General features: G+C 48.0%; 1 protein-coding gene across 1 annotated transcript in view; it reads right to left on the minus strand.

Moving 5' to 3' along the window:
* LOC126419020 (lysosome membrane protein 2-like) overlaps window positions 1–15,901 on the minus strand; it is a 415,667-nt gene that overhangs the window by 135,474 nt on the left and 264,292 nt on the right. The gene's annotated exons all lie outside the window — the stretch shown is intronic.

The raw sequence follows: 15,901 nt of genomic DNA on the forward strand, positions 1-15,901 counted from the left end.
CGCGGTGGTCTAGCGGTTCTAGGCGTGCAGTCCGGAACCGCGCGACTGCTACGGTCGCAGGTTCGAATCCTGCCTCGGGCATGGATGTGTGTGATGTCCTTAGGTTAGTTAGGTTTAAGTAGTTCTAAGTTCTAGGGGACTGATGACCTCAGATGTTAAGTCCCATAGTGCTCAGAGCCATTTGAACCATTTTTTGAAACATTAGCAACTCGGTGAAAAGGAATGAAAGTGCGGTCTCCCTGTTGTGTACAGGAAACTGGACGCCACACGGGCCAAATGGGCTATAGCGACGCCACAGGAGGTGGTTGAGGATCAGGAAACGGCAGTGTCAATCAGCGAGACGTTGCGATGCACTGTGGTGGTGGTCTTCATTGCAACATGACCCGGAAGCAACATTTGAATGCTCTCGCAGGGGGAAGACTCATCGGAAAACTGGAAGAATGACGAAGTGTGGTGAGTGTAACCCTAGAGTTTGGTACTGCTTACACCATTGTTTCACTTGCTTGGGGAGCGTTCCGAAACACAGGTACTACTGCCAGAAGGAGAGGAGATTGTTGTCGAAGGTCAACTGCACCAGCTGATGACCAATACGTTGTGCAAAAAGCAAGAAAGGACCCACGTCAAAAAGCGAGTGCAGTTGCAACGACATTTAACAGGAACGAAGTCACACTTTCCACAGTGGCAGGGTATGGGGGTGATCTTGTTGCCCGACGACCAGTACGTTATCATTAATTGACGCCCACACATCGGCGTCAGGTTTGCGATCCTGACAAGCGGATAGGGAGTGATCCAACTAAGGGTGGGTCGCATGCTTTTCTCGGACTAGAGCAGGTTCAGTCTGACAAGACATTCTGGATGTACCCTCGTAGGGCGAGAGGTGGGACAACGTCATGCATCCAGGAACATTGTCGAACATGATTCTTTTGATGGTCCAGGGGTTATGTTGTGGAGAAGCATAATGTTGCATGAGCTTACCGACGTGTAAATCTTGCTGACGATAGTGATCACACGTCCTATTAAAAACCACGTCCCGCCTTTTATAATGCCTTGGGTACCACCATAAATTGTGGTTCAAAATGGCTCTGAGCACTATGCGACTTAACTTCTGAGGTCATCAGCCGGCCGGAGCGGCCGTGCGGTTCTAGGCGCTACAGTCTGGAGCCGAGCGACCGCTACGGTCGCAGGTTCGAATCCTGCCTCGGGCATGGATGTGTGTGATATCCTTAGGTTAGTTAGGTTTAATTAGTTCTAAGTTCTAGGCGACTGATGACCTCAGAAGTTAAGTCGCATAGTGCTCAGAGCCATTTCAACCATTTGAGGTCATCAGTCACCTAGAACTTAGAACTAATTAAACCTAACTAACCTAAGAACATCACACACATCCATGCCCGAGGCAGGATTCGAACCTGCAACCGTAGCGGTCGCTCGGCTCCAGACTGTAGCGCCTAGAACCGCACGGCCACTCCGACCGGCAATTGTGGTTCTTTCAACGGCCTTATTGTCTTAGGATAAAAGTGTCATTTCTGTTCCTAATACACGGACAATGGTGATATCGGTACGGTCTCCGAACTGCAGCACTCGTGGCGCTGGGATCGCTGCTACCTGCCGATCAAGTCGAAACTTTCGAGACACCAGCGCCACTGCCCACAATAGTGTCCAACAAAGAAAGCCGTCGCAGGCCGTGTATCCTGCGTGTTTACCCTTGTTTTTCTACAAGGTTTTAGCAAGTATGAAACCAGAATCTCTGTGCATATCTGCCTCTTTTCTGAAGCAGAAATAAATGATAATTTTGTCTGTGTGCTCTGTACGTCATTCTGTTGAACAAAGAGGCTGAAAAAGATTTGAAGCTGGTCGTTTGATATTTACGGAAATTATCAGCTGTTATTCTGTCCAGTATTGTAAGCACGAATTTTTCCTACCAGACCACTGGAGCATCGCACAAATATTTGTCTATTGCCCCAAGACGTCTCTTACGTTTCACAAGTTTTGGAATAACTTTGCAGTCCCTGACCGTTTCATTAAATATTTTTCGTAGAGATATCCATTATTTACAGCTGCAAACTTTGATCCTTCAATGCTCTGCCGAACTTGGGGCGTTCAGTATAATGCTCTATTTCTCCGTTTGTCTTCTTCACCGTATTACGCAGCTGTGCAGTTACTCTTGAGTAGACTTTCCATAAACTCCCTAAACCTCTCAGGTTTTCTTCCTTTACTTCTGAAGGCAGTGCCTATAAGCACTGACTTTTGGCAAACTTCTTCCATTCCTCCTGGACTCAGGCCATTCACTGACATTTCGCATTCGTTTCTCTCGCACTGTGTTGAAAGAAGGAAGTTAAACAAATACATTTACACACGTAATTCAGGAGTATAACCGCTGTCCTCAGGAATGTGACCACAAAATCTCTCGTTGCTGCGTGTCTCTGGTAACAAATGATGAGGCGCTGAATAGAATCTAACGCCAAAGAAATGTATGGCTCAATTTAGCTAACAAAGGATCGATGGCAGAAAAGTCCTGTGGCATCAAGGAATGTTCAATTTGGTAATGGGGGGAAGCGTGAGCGGAAGAAATTTTGGTGGGGAAATCACGGTTTGGGTACAACAAACAGTTATGTTGGTTGCACTATTAATAGAAGTGTAACTTTTCTCATGTTTACTTTTGTGAACCGAAACTGGAGGAAAGTGAACTGCTATTGCTTGTAACTCGTGTATCCATATTGTTGTCCTTAACAATGCAAGGGCTGTAACTACGAAAACACAATCCGATAAAGTGAGTCGTCCAAATCTAACTTGTGTAGTGGTATTTTTAATTAACTTTCCGAAAGTGATTAGGAAAGAAACATTAAACAAATTTTTCAGTACAGGTACTATAATGCGTGACGTCACAATGCGTGACATGCATAGTCCAACACAAAAGCTAAGAGAGGAAAAACATTACATGAAGTACCAACTGAATCTTGAAGGAACAAATAACCAAAATCTTTCTACAAAAATGCCCGGTAAATTTACTTACTCAGAACTACCTGTTAAAATTTCTAAACACTGAATAACACACATGTGAATGCAACACTGCCCCGTGAGAATACTGACAAGAATTGTAATCCTAACTGAACTTTACGTATACTGAATCTAACAATTTTGAAAAGCGACACCCAACTATGAATGACTTCACTGTGCCTTACTGTACTGTAACTGCCCGTACTAATTTTTTTGTGAAATTACCTGTGACAACAGATACTTAATACAACCCAAAGTGATGAACATAAAATATGAAGCGCAGCAGAAAGCAAGCTAAATACAAGGAAAGTCTAGCGTTAAGTGCAATGCAAGGACGTGCAACTACTGCAAGGAGTTCATGTCTGAGCTTCAGCCACTGTGTTCCGCGAAGTGCGATGCAGCGACACACACAATCATAAAATACGAAATTCTTTCGGGAGGAGACGATGGTGAAACGAACTTCCTACATGCCTGAAGGAAAACTAATCATTAAACAACTGCATTACAGAAAAACGCATTGCCTGACTATTATAGTCATCTTTGCAAAACTGATTTTTGTAAGAAACATTTCTCCGATACGAAACTAACCACTGAAAATGATAATAGAGTGCAGGTAATATGAATAGAAAACTTTACTTATTCTCGTTTGGAAAATGAACTGACTAACCCAAACTAGTACAGAAAAATGGCATTCAAAACTTTTCGTTAATGAAACACGTATCTGATAATCTTCACTATTACAAATAATGATAACTAAATCGTAATTCACAATTCATCCATCTCTATATCTTTATCTCTGTGCTCTGCAAGCCATTTCCATCCGCTCAGTAACATAGCAAACATCTGACTCTCTCACTTGCTTAGAATGCTTACTGAAACAACAACGCTACTGACAACCAAAGATCACTGTGCCTGTATTCACGAAGGAAACTTCCCATCACAGTCCCCTTAGATTTAATGGTAAGATGACCCAATGGATAGCCCGTCAAAAACTGAACAGAGAACACTGATCAAGCATGAAAACAGGAAGATGTATCGAACTGTGCGGAAAAGAAAATCACTTCGTGGAACTGCAAAGCGGACGAGTCTTGTTCAAAACTCCCCAGTGCCACTTTTATTTTATTTTTTATTTTTTCAAAGACATTAAGAATTGTCCGCTCGTTCTTTGAAATGTTTGTTCTCTTTCGGCAGTCTTGGCAACAGAATATACACCAAGTGATATGAATACGGAACGCAGCTTCAAAAACGTTAAAAACGTTTTCTTTGACAGAGAACAGAGATGCTGTGTGATCGTGAAACTGTCGCGTTAATTCGTTGCAGCTTATGGGACGCACTATTTTGTCTTCTTCATTTCCTTGGGAGTAATCACACTCACATTCATACCAATACTTAATCGAGCAAGGTGGCATACCTCACTCACTCACTCACTCATAATGCGAACAAATTAGGTGCGTCGATAAAAGATGCCTATCTTACGACATACGTACTTTCAATAATGCCGTGTATGACACACCAGACCTGTTTTCTGGTGGAGGATTCAGCTGACCTGCCGCCTTGTCATCAAACGTTTGCGATTCTAATTCGAAAGTCACTTCTTTTTGGCTGCTAATAGAGTAGCTGCGCAGTATCAACTTTCATTATAGGTCCCTTCCTTACACCTCGCTATTGCAAACGGGCGTTACACCACGACAGTTCAAAAAAATGGTTCAAATGGCTCTGAGCACTATGGGACTTAACATTTGTGGTCATCAGTGCCCTAGAACTTAGAACTAATTAAACCTAACTAACCTAAGGACATCACACACATCCATGCCCGAGGCAGGATTCGAACCTGCGACCGTAGCGGTCACGTGGTTCCAGACTGAAGCGCCTAGAACCGCACGGCCACACAGGCCGGCCACCACGACAGTCACAAATTTGAGTATAGTGAACAGCGCGGAGGAAAATAATAAGACTGGTGCGAGGGAGCTTTGCAAACCACGACGCCACGTTTTTCTCGCTCCGCTCTGCACTTGTGCTTGCGCTGTTCACCGTTCCCTTTTTTTTTTTTTACCGTTCAGTGCATCTTCTTCCTGTTTTCATGCTCGATCTGAGTTCCGTTTTTGACAGGGGCAGTCCACTGGGTTCTCTTCTCGCTAAATCTGAGGTCGGTGCGAAGGGGAGTTCTCCTAGTCAACACATCTGTGGCGTAATAAATCGACTATCGAAATCTAGGGCTGTGTTTGAACACGACTCGATCTGTTCGAACAATTTACGTTACAGTTCGGAAAATCTCGGGTTCTGTTCGATGTTTTGATCTGCCTGCGATCTTAGTAGCTTTTGTTGGTATTATCGCAACGATCTGTCTTACAAAGCATTTTTAATACACTGAGGATTTTAACAATAAAAAATGTCTTCCAAGTGCATGTCACGCGTAGCAACGGCAACTAATAAATAAATACAAGGTTGCAATCATGATTGTGCGTAATTCTGGAGCTTACGCTCGTCCTGCGATATAGTGAGGCCTGATCGTACTATTTCCAAGGCCGATCATCCCTCAGTAATTTACTCTCGCGATAAAAACTGTAGTCACTTTGTTGCGATACATTCCGTTTGTTAGGCGTTTAGATTGGTTGGTTGGTATAAGGATCAAAGGGACCAAACTGCAGAGGCCATCGGTCCCTTTTTCCAAAATACTAAAAATACCCACAGAGAATAAAAAATGTTCAACGGAATAGGAGACAGACGACACAGAACAAAAGAAACATAGACAAGGACCAGACAAAACGAAATAGAATGACACTGAGTGTGACGGTGGTTGGCCGACCATAGGAACAAAAAAAAGTGGAAAAGCTAACCACCGAAAACACATTAAAAACTTAGTTTAAAACCGTAGGCCAAACGCCAGAATCAACACAAAACAATAAAATAAAACAGAAACACTCAGATTAAAGAATAAAAACTCCCTGCCCTAGTAAAACGTAAAACTAAGGCAGCCATAACAGGGTCATCAGATAAAACGGCAGGGAGCGTATCAGGCAGCGCAAATGTCTGCCTGACCACAGCTAAAAGGGGGCAGGCCAACAGAATGTGGGCCACTGTCAAAGCCGCCCCGCAGCGACAGACAGGAGGGTCCTCCCGGCGCAGTAAATAACTGTGTGTCAGCCGGGAGTGGCCAATGCGGAGCCGACAAAGGACGACTGAGTCCCTGCGGTTGGCTCGCATGGATGACCGCCACACAGTCGTCGTCTCCTCAATGGCACGGAGTTTATTGGGTGTGATCCGATCGCGCCATTCAGCGTCCCAAAGCGCAAAAACTTTTCGGCGGAGGACTGCCCGCAAATCAGTCTCTGGGAGGCCAACATCCAGAGATGGTTTACACGTGGCCTCTTTCGCCAGGCGGTCAACATGTTCATTGCCCGGGATACCGACATGACCGGGGGTCCACACAAAGACCACAGAGCGGCCGCAACGCGCAAGAGTATGCAGGGACTCATGGATAGCCATCACCAGACGAGAACGAGGAAAACACTGGTCGAGAGCTCGTAAACCGCTCAGGGAATCGCTACAGATCACGAAGGACTCACCTGAGCAGGAGCGGATATACGCTAGGGCTCGAAAGATGGCGACCTTCTCAGCAGTGTAAACGCTGCAGCCAGCTGCCAAGGACCGTTGTTCGGAATGGTCCCCTAGAGTTAGCGCATACCCGACACGACCAGCAACCATCGAACCGTCGGTGTAAACAATTCCAGAGCCCTGATACGTGGCAAGGATGGAATAAAAGCGGCGGCGGAAGGCCTCTGGAGGGACCGAGTCCTTCGAGCCCTGTGCCAAGTCGAGCCGAAGGCAAGGGCGAGGAACACACCACGGGGGTGTATGCAGAGGCGCCTGGAAAGGAGGTGGAACAGGGAAAAACCCAAGCCCGCAGAGAAGCTCCTTGACGCGTACGGCGATCGGACAACCCGACCGGGGCCGACGGTCCGGCAGATGGACGACCGACTGCGGGAACAGGACACGGTAATTTGGATGCCCGGGCAAACTAAAAACATGGGCAGCATAAGCAGCCAGTAATTGTTGGCGTCGTACCCGCAGTGGAGGGACACCTGCCTCAACAAGGATGCTGTCCACAGGGCTGCTGCGGAAGGCACCAGTGGCAAGTCGGATCCCGCTGTGTAGTATTGGGTCCAGCACCCGTAACGCAGAGGGGGATGCTGAGCCATAAGCCAGGCTCCCATAATCCAGACGGGATTGGATTAACGCCTGGTAGAGCCGCAACAGGGTAAATCGGTCGGCGCCCCAGCGGGTGTGGCTCAAGCATCTCAGAGCGTTTACATGCCGCCAACACGCCTGTTTAAGCTGCCGGATATGAGGCAGCCAAGTCAACCAGGCATCGAAAACCACCCCCAAAAACCTGTGTGATTCCACCACTGAAAGAAGTTCGCCGGCAAGATAAAGCCGCGGCTCCGGGTGCACAGTGCGTCGCCGGCAGAAATGTATTACGCAGGTCTTGGCTGCCGAAAACTGGAACCCATGAGCTACAGCCCAAGACTGCGCCTTGCGGATAGCACCCTGTAGCTGACGTTCAACAGCTGCAATGCCAGTAGAGCTGTAATAAAGGCAGAAGTCGTCAGCATACAGGGAAGCAGAGACAGAATTTCCCATGGCCGCAGCGAGCCCGTTAATGGCTATTAAAAACAGGCAGACACTTAAAACAGAACCCTGTGGCACACCGTTCTCCTGGACGTGGGTGGAACTACATGAGGCTGCGACTTGCACGCGGAAGGTACGATACGACAGAAAATTTCTGATAAAGATCGGCAGAGGGCCCCGAAGACCCCATCCATGAAGCGTAGAAAGGATGTGATCACGCCATGTCGTATCGTACGACTTCCGCATGTCGAAAAAGACAGCGACCAGGTGCTGCCGGCGGGCAAAGGCAGTACGGATGGCCGACTCCAGGCTCACCAGATTGTCGGCGGCGGAGCGGCCTTTACGGAACCCACCCTGAGATGGAGCCAGAAGGTCCCGAGACTCCAGTACCCAAGTCAAGCGCCGGCTCACCATCCGTTCGAGAAGCTTGCAAAGAACGTTGGTGAGGCTAATGGGGCGGTAGCTGTCCAAAGGGCTCTTGCCTGGTTTCAGAATGGGGATAACGATACTTGCCCGCCACTGCGACGGAAACTCACCCTCGACCGAAATACGGTTGTAAAGGTCGAGGAGCCGCCGCTGGCAGTCCACTGAGAGGTGTTTCAGCATCTGGCAGTGGATGCTATCTGGTCCAGGAGCGGTATCAGGACAAGCGGCAAGGGCACTGCGGAATTCCCACTCACTGAATGGAACATTGTACGATTCTGGTTGGTTGGTGCGAAACGAAAGGCTCCGACGTTCCATCCGCTCTTTAATGGAGCGGAAGGCCTTAGGGTAATTCGCAGAATCGGAACTCATAGCAAAATGCTCTGCTAAGTGGTTTGCAATGACGTCTGAGTCAGTACAAACTGCTCCATTCAGTGAGAGCGCAGGGACGCTGACAGGTGGCCGATAGCCGTAGACGCGTCGAATCTTGGCCCAGACCTGCGATGGAGTGACATGGAGGCCAATGGTGGACACGTACCGCTCCCAGCACTCCTACTTGCTTTGGCGGATAAGGCGGCGGGCCCGCGCACGCAGCCGTTTGAAGGTGATGAGGTGTTCAATGCAGGGATGTCGCTTGTGACGCTGTAGCGCCCGCCGGCGATCTGTAATCGCTGCAGCGATCTCAGGCGACCACCAAAGCACAGTCCGCCGCCGAGGGGACCCAGAGGAGCGGGGAATGGCAGATTCGGCGGCAGTAACGATGCCGGTGGTGACCGATTGAACCACCGCATCAATGTCGTCATTAGAGAGAGGCTCAAGAGCGGCAGTGGAGGAGAACAAGTCCCAGTCAGCCTTATTCATAGCCCATCTGCTAGGGCGCCCAGAAGAGTGACGCTGTGGTAGTGACAGAAAGATCGGAAAGTGGTCACTACCACACAGATCGTCATGCACACTCCATTGGACAGACGGTAAGAGGCTAGGGCTACAGATTGAAAGGTCAATAGCGGAGTATGTGCCATGCGCCACACTGAAGTGTGTGAAGGCACCATCATTTAAAATCGAGAGATCGAGCTGCGACAATAAATGCTCAAAGATGGCGCCTCGACCTGTTGCCACTGACCCACCCCACAGAGGGTTATGGGCGTTGAAGTCGCCCAATAGCAAGAAAGGTGGTGGCAATTGGGCTATCAGCGCAGCCAGGACATGCTGCGAGACATCACCATCCGGCGGAAGGTAAAGACTGCAGACGGTAACAGCCTGTGGCGTCCACACCCGAACAGCGACAGCCTCTAAAGGTGTTTGGAGAGGGACAGACTCGCTGTGCAGAGTGTGAAGGACATAGAGGCAGACGCCACCCGACACCCTTTCATACGCTGCCCGGTTCTTATAATAACCCCGATAGCCACGGAGGGCGGGGGTTCGCATTGCTGGAAACCAAGTTTCCTGAAGAGAAATGCAGAAGAAAGGGCGAAGGCTGATAAGTTGTTGGAGCTCAGGTAGATGGTGGAAAAAACCGCCGCAGTTCCACTGGAGGATGATATTGTCCATGGCTGAGAAAGGCGTGAAAGGACTGGGAAGGCAATTTACGCCGCTTGTTCACCCACTGCCACCGATTCAGTACCCATACAAGAGGCATCCATGGCGTCTGAGAGACCAGCGAGATCAAGGTCCTCAGCGGACGCCAGAATCTCGACTTCATCCGCAGACGCAGAGCGCGAAAGGTGCGGTGGGGTTGGTGCCACCGCAAGTTCTTTGGCCTTAGAGGCCTTTCTCTTGGACTTCTCTCGCTGAACCTTGGGTTTCACCGGCTGGGAAGGCTTCACCGATTCAGTCTCCGGGACAGAGGAGGATCCTGAAGCCCTACGCCCGGCCGCTGGTGAGGACTTATGCCACTGGCGGCCGTCATCCTTCCCGCTGGTGGAACCATGGGAAGGGAGGGTCCCAAGGGAACTCTTACGGGCGAGAGTAGCCGAAGAAGTTAGACGCTTCTCCGGCTGAGAAGCGGGGACGGACGTCCCCGACGGGTGGGAGGAGGTTGCTCCTGAGGTAGGTGGTGCAGGAGCAACCGATTGGGTAGAGCCCTCCACGGGCAAGGGGGCAGGAGGAGTCTTACTGCTGATCGAGCTGGCTGGAAGTCGCGAAACTGATGGGGCTAGCACAGTTGTTGTAGCAGCTGCATAAGAAGATGTCATTCTCACGGGATGGAGTCTGTCATATTTCCTTTTGGCCTCAGTATAGGTCAGCCGGTCCAGGGTCTTATATTCCATGATTTTGCGCTCTTTCTGGAACACTCTGCAGTCTGGCGAGCAAGGTGAATGGTGCTCCCCGCAGTTGACGCAGATGGGAGGCGGGACACATGGAGTATCGGGATGAGATGGGGGTCCGCAATCTCGACATGTGAGGCTGGAAGTGCAGCGGGAAGACATATGGCCGAACTTCCAGCACTTGAAGCACCGCATCGGGGGAGGGATATAGGGCTTGACGTCACATCGGTAGACCATCACCTTGACCTTTTCCGGTAACGTATCACCCTCGAAGGCCAAGATGAAGGCACCGGTAGCAACCTGATTGTCCCTCGGACCCCGATGGACGCGCCGGACGAAATGAACACCTCTACGTTCTAAGTTAGCGCGCAGCTCGTCATCAGACTGCAAAAGGAGGTCCCTATGGAAAATAACACCCTGGACCATATTTAAACTTATGTGGTGTAATAGTAACGTTAACATCCCCCAACGTGTCACAAGCAAGTAACCTGCGTGACTGGGCGGAGGATGCCGTTTGTATCAGTACTGACCCAGAGCGCATTTTAGACAAGCCCTCCACCTCCCCAAACTTGTCCTCGAAATGCTCGACGAAGAACTGAGGCTTTGTGGAGAGAAAAGACTCCCCATCAGCTCTCGTGCAAACTAAGAATCGGGGCGAATAACTGTTACCTCCATCCTGAGACTTACGCTCTTCCCACGGCGTGGCAAGGGAGGGGAACGTTTTCGGATCGTACCTCTGAGCATTAAATTGAGCCCGAGAACGCTTAGAGACTGCTGGCGGCTGGCCGCCAGCGAGAGATGATGTACCACGCTTCATTGCAGGTCATCCGCCCTGATGCCACCTACTCCGACCAAGGGCCCTCCCCACGGGCGCCACCCAGCCACAGCAAAGGCCACCTGGCAGGATGGCCATTGCCGGGAGTCCCGATACCCCAGTGGGATGGGCACCTACTCCTTGGCATACATGGGGAGTTAACGGCGCAGGCATCAGTAGAGCGATCCCTGTGTTGTCAGGGGGCTACAACCACGAGGGTACATGGCGGCCCCACCACAACGGACTGGCTACCGTGCTGGATCTTAGGTGCAAAAATGTCCAAGGTCGTCGTCGCAGTTACAAGAAACACTGCAGAGTGCAGTGTGGTAATCGCACCCATGGATGTATCCTCGCCCAAGAGATCGAAAACGAGCGGGACGCCATTGCAACGACGAGAAAGCCGGCTAAAGGTCTAATCGCACGATGGATACAGTGCACCATGTAAGGCGCCCTTCCCCAATTGGCTCGCTCTTCGGAATGATTTAGAAAGATGGAGGTCAAACCCGAGAGGGGACCATCACAGAAGGCCGAAACATTTGACACTCCTTTTAGTCGCCTCTTACGACAGGCAGGAATACCGCGGGCCTATTCTGATCCCCGAACCCGCAGGGGGGGGTTAGGCGTTTATTCCTCGTTTAGTTGTCTTAATTGTTTCGTTAGAATTTTGCTGTCTTTTTTTTACTGATTAATATCTGGCAAAGTTGTTTCTGTTACTTAATATGTGATCAGGGATCCGATTGCTCATTTGCAATCTACTTGGTTAATCATTGCCGGCTCTAATAACAAAATAAAAAAAAAAACTTACTGGCAGATTAAAACTGTGTGCCGGACGGAGACTCGAACTTGGAACTTTAGTCTTCCGCGGGCAGGTGCTCTACCAACTGTTTCTTTCTTTTTTTGTTGTCTAATTTTGTTCAATGTTGTTCGTTGAATTTGTTCGGGGCGGACGTCTTATGACACCGTTCAAGTTGTTCGTCGATCCGCTCACTCCGTTTTTTTATTACAGAGGGTAGGTCACCCTCTCACACATAAGCTCTTCTGCGAATCTTAATCTGCCAGGAAGTTTCGTATCAGCGCACACTCCGCTTCAGAGTGAAAATCTCAATCTGGAATAAAATAAAATATTATGCTGGGTTCACTCAAGTAGTATTTTTTTTTACCTTTACTTAAAAACCGGCATAAATGTTTTCATATACATACCGGTATGCACTGCACGAGACATCGTACTGCAGATTTGTTTAACACAGTAAGAGTTTGCACAGTAGTAGGATTTTATGCTGTTTCCTCCACTGTTTCACGAAAGTGTAAAAATTATGCAGTAATAGTGTATTGTAATGCAAGTTCGCAGTTTCTTGCGTATCAAATGGTTCAAATGGCTCTGAGCTCTATGGGACTTAACAGCTGTGGTCATCAGTCCCCTAGAACTTAGAACTAGTTAAAGGTAACTAACCTAAGGACATCACACACATCCAAGCCCGAGGCAGGATTCGAACCTGCGACCGTAGCAGTCGCACGGTTCCGGACTGCGCGCCTAGAACCGCGAGACCACCGCGGCCGGCTCTTGCGTATCCCTTGCACAGGCGCCGCGTGAGTGAAATATCACGTGATAGTCCGAACAAGCTCGATACCGTATCGGACGCTGCGGTGTATCGGGAAATCTCGATCCCGTTCGAACTCTAGTATCGTTTGCCCAGCCCTATCGAAAACTACTGTTTGAGGGATGTCAGGTGAATACATATGAAAAACTAGAAATCTTATAGAGATGCTTGCAGAATGGGATAGGCTAGCGGAGAGTTACATCAAACGGCACTTCAGACTGAAAACAGCAGCAGCAGCAGCAGCAGCAGCAAGAACAGCAGCAACAACGTAGAATGTATTCAGAGCTATAAGCAGCAACATTGAGAGCACGTCGGTAAAACTGGGGAGGAAGATACGACGGGAATGGAGTAATGTAATATCTGGAAAACCCCACAGTTTGAGAAGCACCTGTTGCTAGTTGCCACTCTGTCGGAGTCATTGTGTGCGATACGGCAGACAGCGGATATGTTTACGATCTTTGAACGTGGTGACAGCTACGGCGACGCGCTGTTTCGAAAGAGTGACGCTTCGTCCTCGCTCAGTGGCACAATCCCGTACAGAGTCCAGGAACTGTGGCGATGGCCCCTGCCCCGACCCTGATGACGTACAGCTGCCGTTACTGGGCTTATCGGGGACACTTTCTCAGCCACAGCTGGGAAGGCACCTTAATCTCCCTGTGGGCCTCGGTCACCCTCGCGCTTATCAGAAACTCAATTTTTTTCTGCTTACCAATATGGAGTTCGATAGTCCCTTCCTGTGCCTTGTTGTTCTTGTGATTACAGGAAACAGTTTATAGAGGAACGAAGGAATCCGTTACTATAACTTTGTTAATGTATGTCAACGGGTTGGAAATTTTGCGCTAGAAAGAATTTCAACAGGAGCATTGCTTCTGACTAAAGCTGCACTATCCGTTAAAGACAAAATAAGCACAGCAGTCAGCCATAGGGCGCTTCACGCTAATAACGCTTAACAACGCCTCTGTATTGGTAATGTGAGGAAGCTTGTTCCGGTAAGCCGTAAGCAGCTGAAGCCTCTCACTGGTTTACTTAACATTGTTGTCAAATTAATGCCGGTCATTGGTGATTAGATCACCTAGAGCTGTCCTATTACGAGAGTGCTGACTGCCATGTTTCAGCTGCGGTTCAAAATGGTCTCAGGGATTTTCCATGGGATTAAAATCAGCTGATCTGACGCGCCAGTCGATGTGCGACAGCGTGCCAGAAGCTTAGCTTGTAAACACGACTATGCTGTCTTCATCATAAGAATAAACCTGATGTAAACATTACACCATGTGTTGTTCTGCGTTTGGTTTATTCTCGTTGGGTTTCGTTTCATGTGGATCAGGAGCCAAGCTTTGCCCAGTACGGTCAAGTACGATCATAAGGATATGTTTAATGCTGTGTTACACGCACACAGACAGCGATAATGGAGGACAACAGCTTTTCCGGCTCATTTAACTAGGACAGCAATTGCCAGCCAGCTGGTCCAACTAACCTTCAATGATGTGAACAGTAGCAGTTCAGACGTAGAAAGAGACGAACAGAGAAACAATATAGTTTCGAATGCCATTTAATTTTTGGAGAGAACAAAATAAGAATCGACGAAACTCCGGTACTACCCCACGCTTCGTAGGTGACCAGACGGAAGGCTCTCTTTCTCACCTAACATAGAATTCTAATCACAAACAAGAGTGATGACAATTCCTAACTTAAAGACAGGATAACTGTTACTATCGAGGTATGTGTGGTGCAAAAGCACACTGCAGGGATTTCACCGTATTGTTGAATACCGACGCCACCGACGGTATTAACTGCAGTCACTCGCTCCTCCTTTATCCAATCCGAAAAACACATTTCAGTTCTGGAACTGTCATCTGCTACGTTGATAATGAGTCGATCAGCAACAGAATGCACACGAAGCTACCCAGGCGCCCAATTTTCTCCCCTTCTTTTACGACGTGCCGTTCTATATACCACCAGCGTTCGGCAGGAACATGTGAAGAAGCTGCGTGCGTTAGTTCCAGCAAGTCTGGCAGCTTAACAGTCTTGTTAACGCGACAGATCCGTTAACTTGGATCCAGATCAGTTCTGCTGGGTTTATATTGTAATGGTACAGCGACAAATTTGAAATGGTACAGCGACAAATGTAAAGATCCAGCATTTGTACGGTGTCCTCGCTGCTGTGAAAATGACTGTTTTTCATGTTTCTGCGAGACTTCTCACTCTGGTTCGTGTGAGACTACATCTGTGGTGTAATAAAGAGTATTTGGTTTTTTAGTTTTGTTCTAAAATTAAATTGTTATGTTATCTTAATTTCAGCAACCTTTAAAACAATCTTTCGTAAGATATCGATAACTAAGAATTTATATTTGAAATAAAAACAGGAACTTCGCGTGGTATATGTAATTAGAAACAAGACGTGCAGTATTCATAAATAATGATGGTGAAACGTTTAACTATCTACTACGGTACTGATTCCGCCATACATCCAACGTGTATTTGGAATTTATCTACATTACACACAGTTCCTCGAAAACATCAAAACCTATTTTTTCTGAAAATTCATGAGGAACATGAAGAACAACCTATTTCGTGGCACTTTTTAACCGTGTTCCACACGTTTTTCACTTCGGAGCAAGAAGTAACCGCAGCCATTTTCATACTGCGTACTACCGTTTCGACAGTCAGAGCACAACAGCATGGAAACTGACTACACGAATTCTGAAGTAAAAACTACATAGCTAAAACATGATTAATGAAAACGTTGATGGCTGGTAACATATTAGAATATCTTTGAATTTTCATTCAACGTAACTTCGTAATAAGATATCTAAGGTATCTTACACAAAAGTAGAACCTAGTTCCAAGAGCGTAATACCACCAGTGTACGTGTGCTACGGTTTCTGACCAATCATCACGTTTGTGTTACCGTTTGTTTACGTCAGGTTTATTCGTAAGGTGAACAGAGTATGGTCATCGTGGAGGACAGGGATGTTAACAACAGACTCGTCATGAGTATCTAGAAGGGGCAACGCTTGGTCACTGAGAAAAAAAAAAGTTCAATTGTGTGAGAACTCCTAAGGGACCAAACTGCTGAGGTCATCGGTCCCTAGTCTTACACACTACTTTAACTTATGCTAAGAACAACAACACACACACACACACACACACACACACACACACACACACACGCGCGACTG

Source organism: Schistocerca serialis, chromosome 9 (genome assembly GCF_023864345.2).
Source record: "Schistocerca serialis cubense isolate TAMUIC-IGC-003099 chromosome 9, iqSchSeri2.2, whole genome shotgun sequence".
NCBI classification, from domain to species: domain Eukaryota; kingdom Metazoa; phylum Arthropoda; class Insecta; order Orthoptera; family Acrididae; genus Schistocerca; species Schistocerca serialis.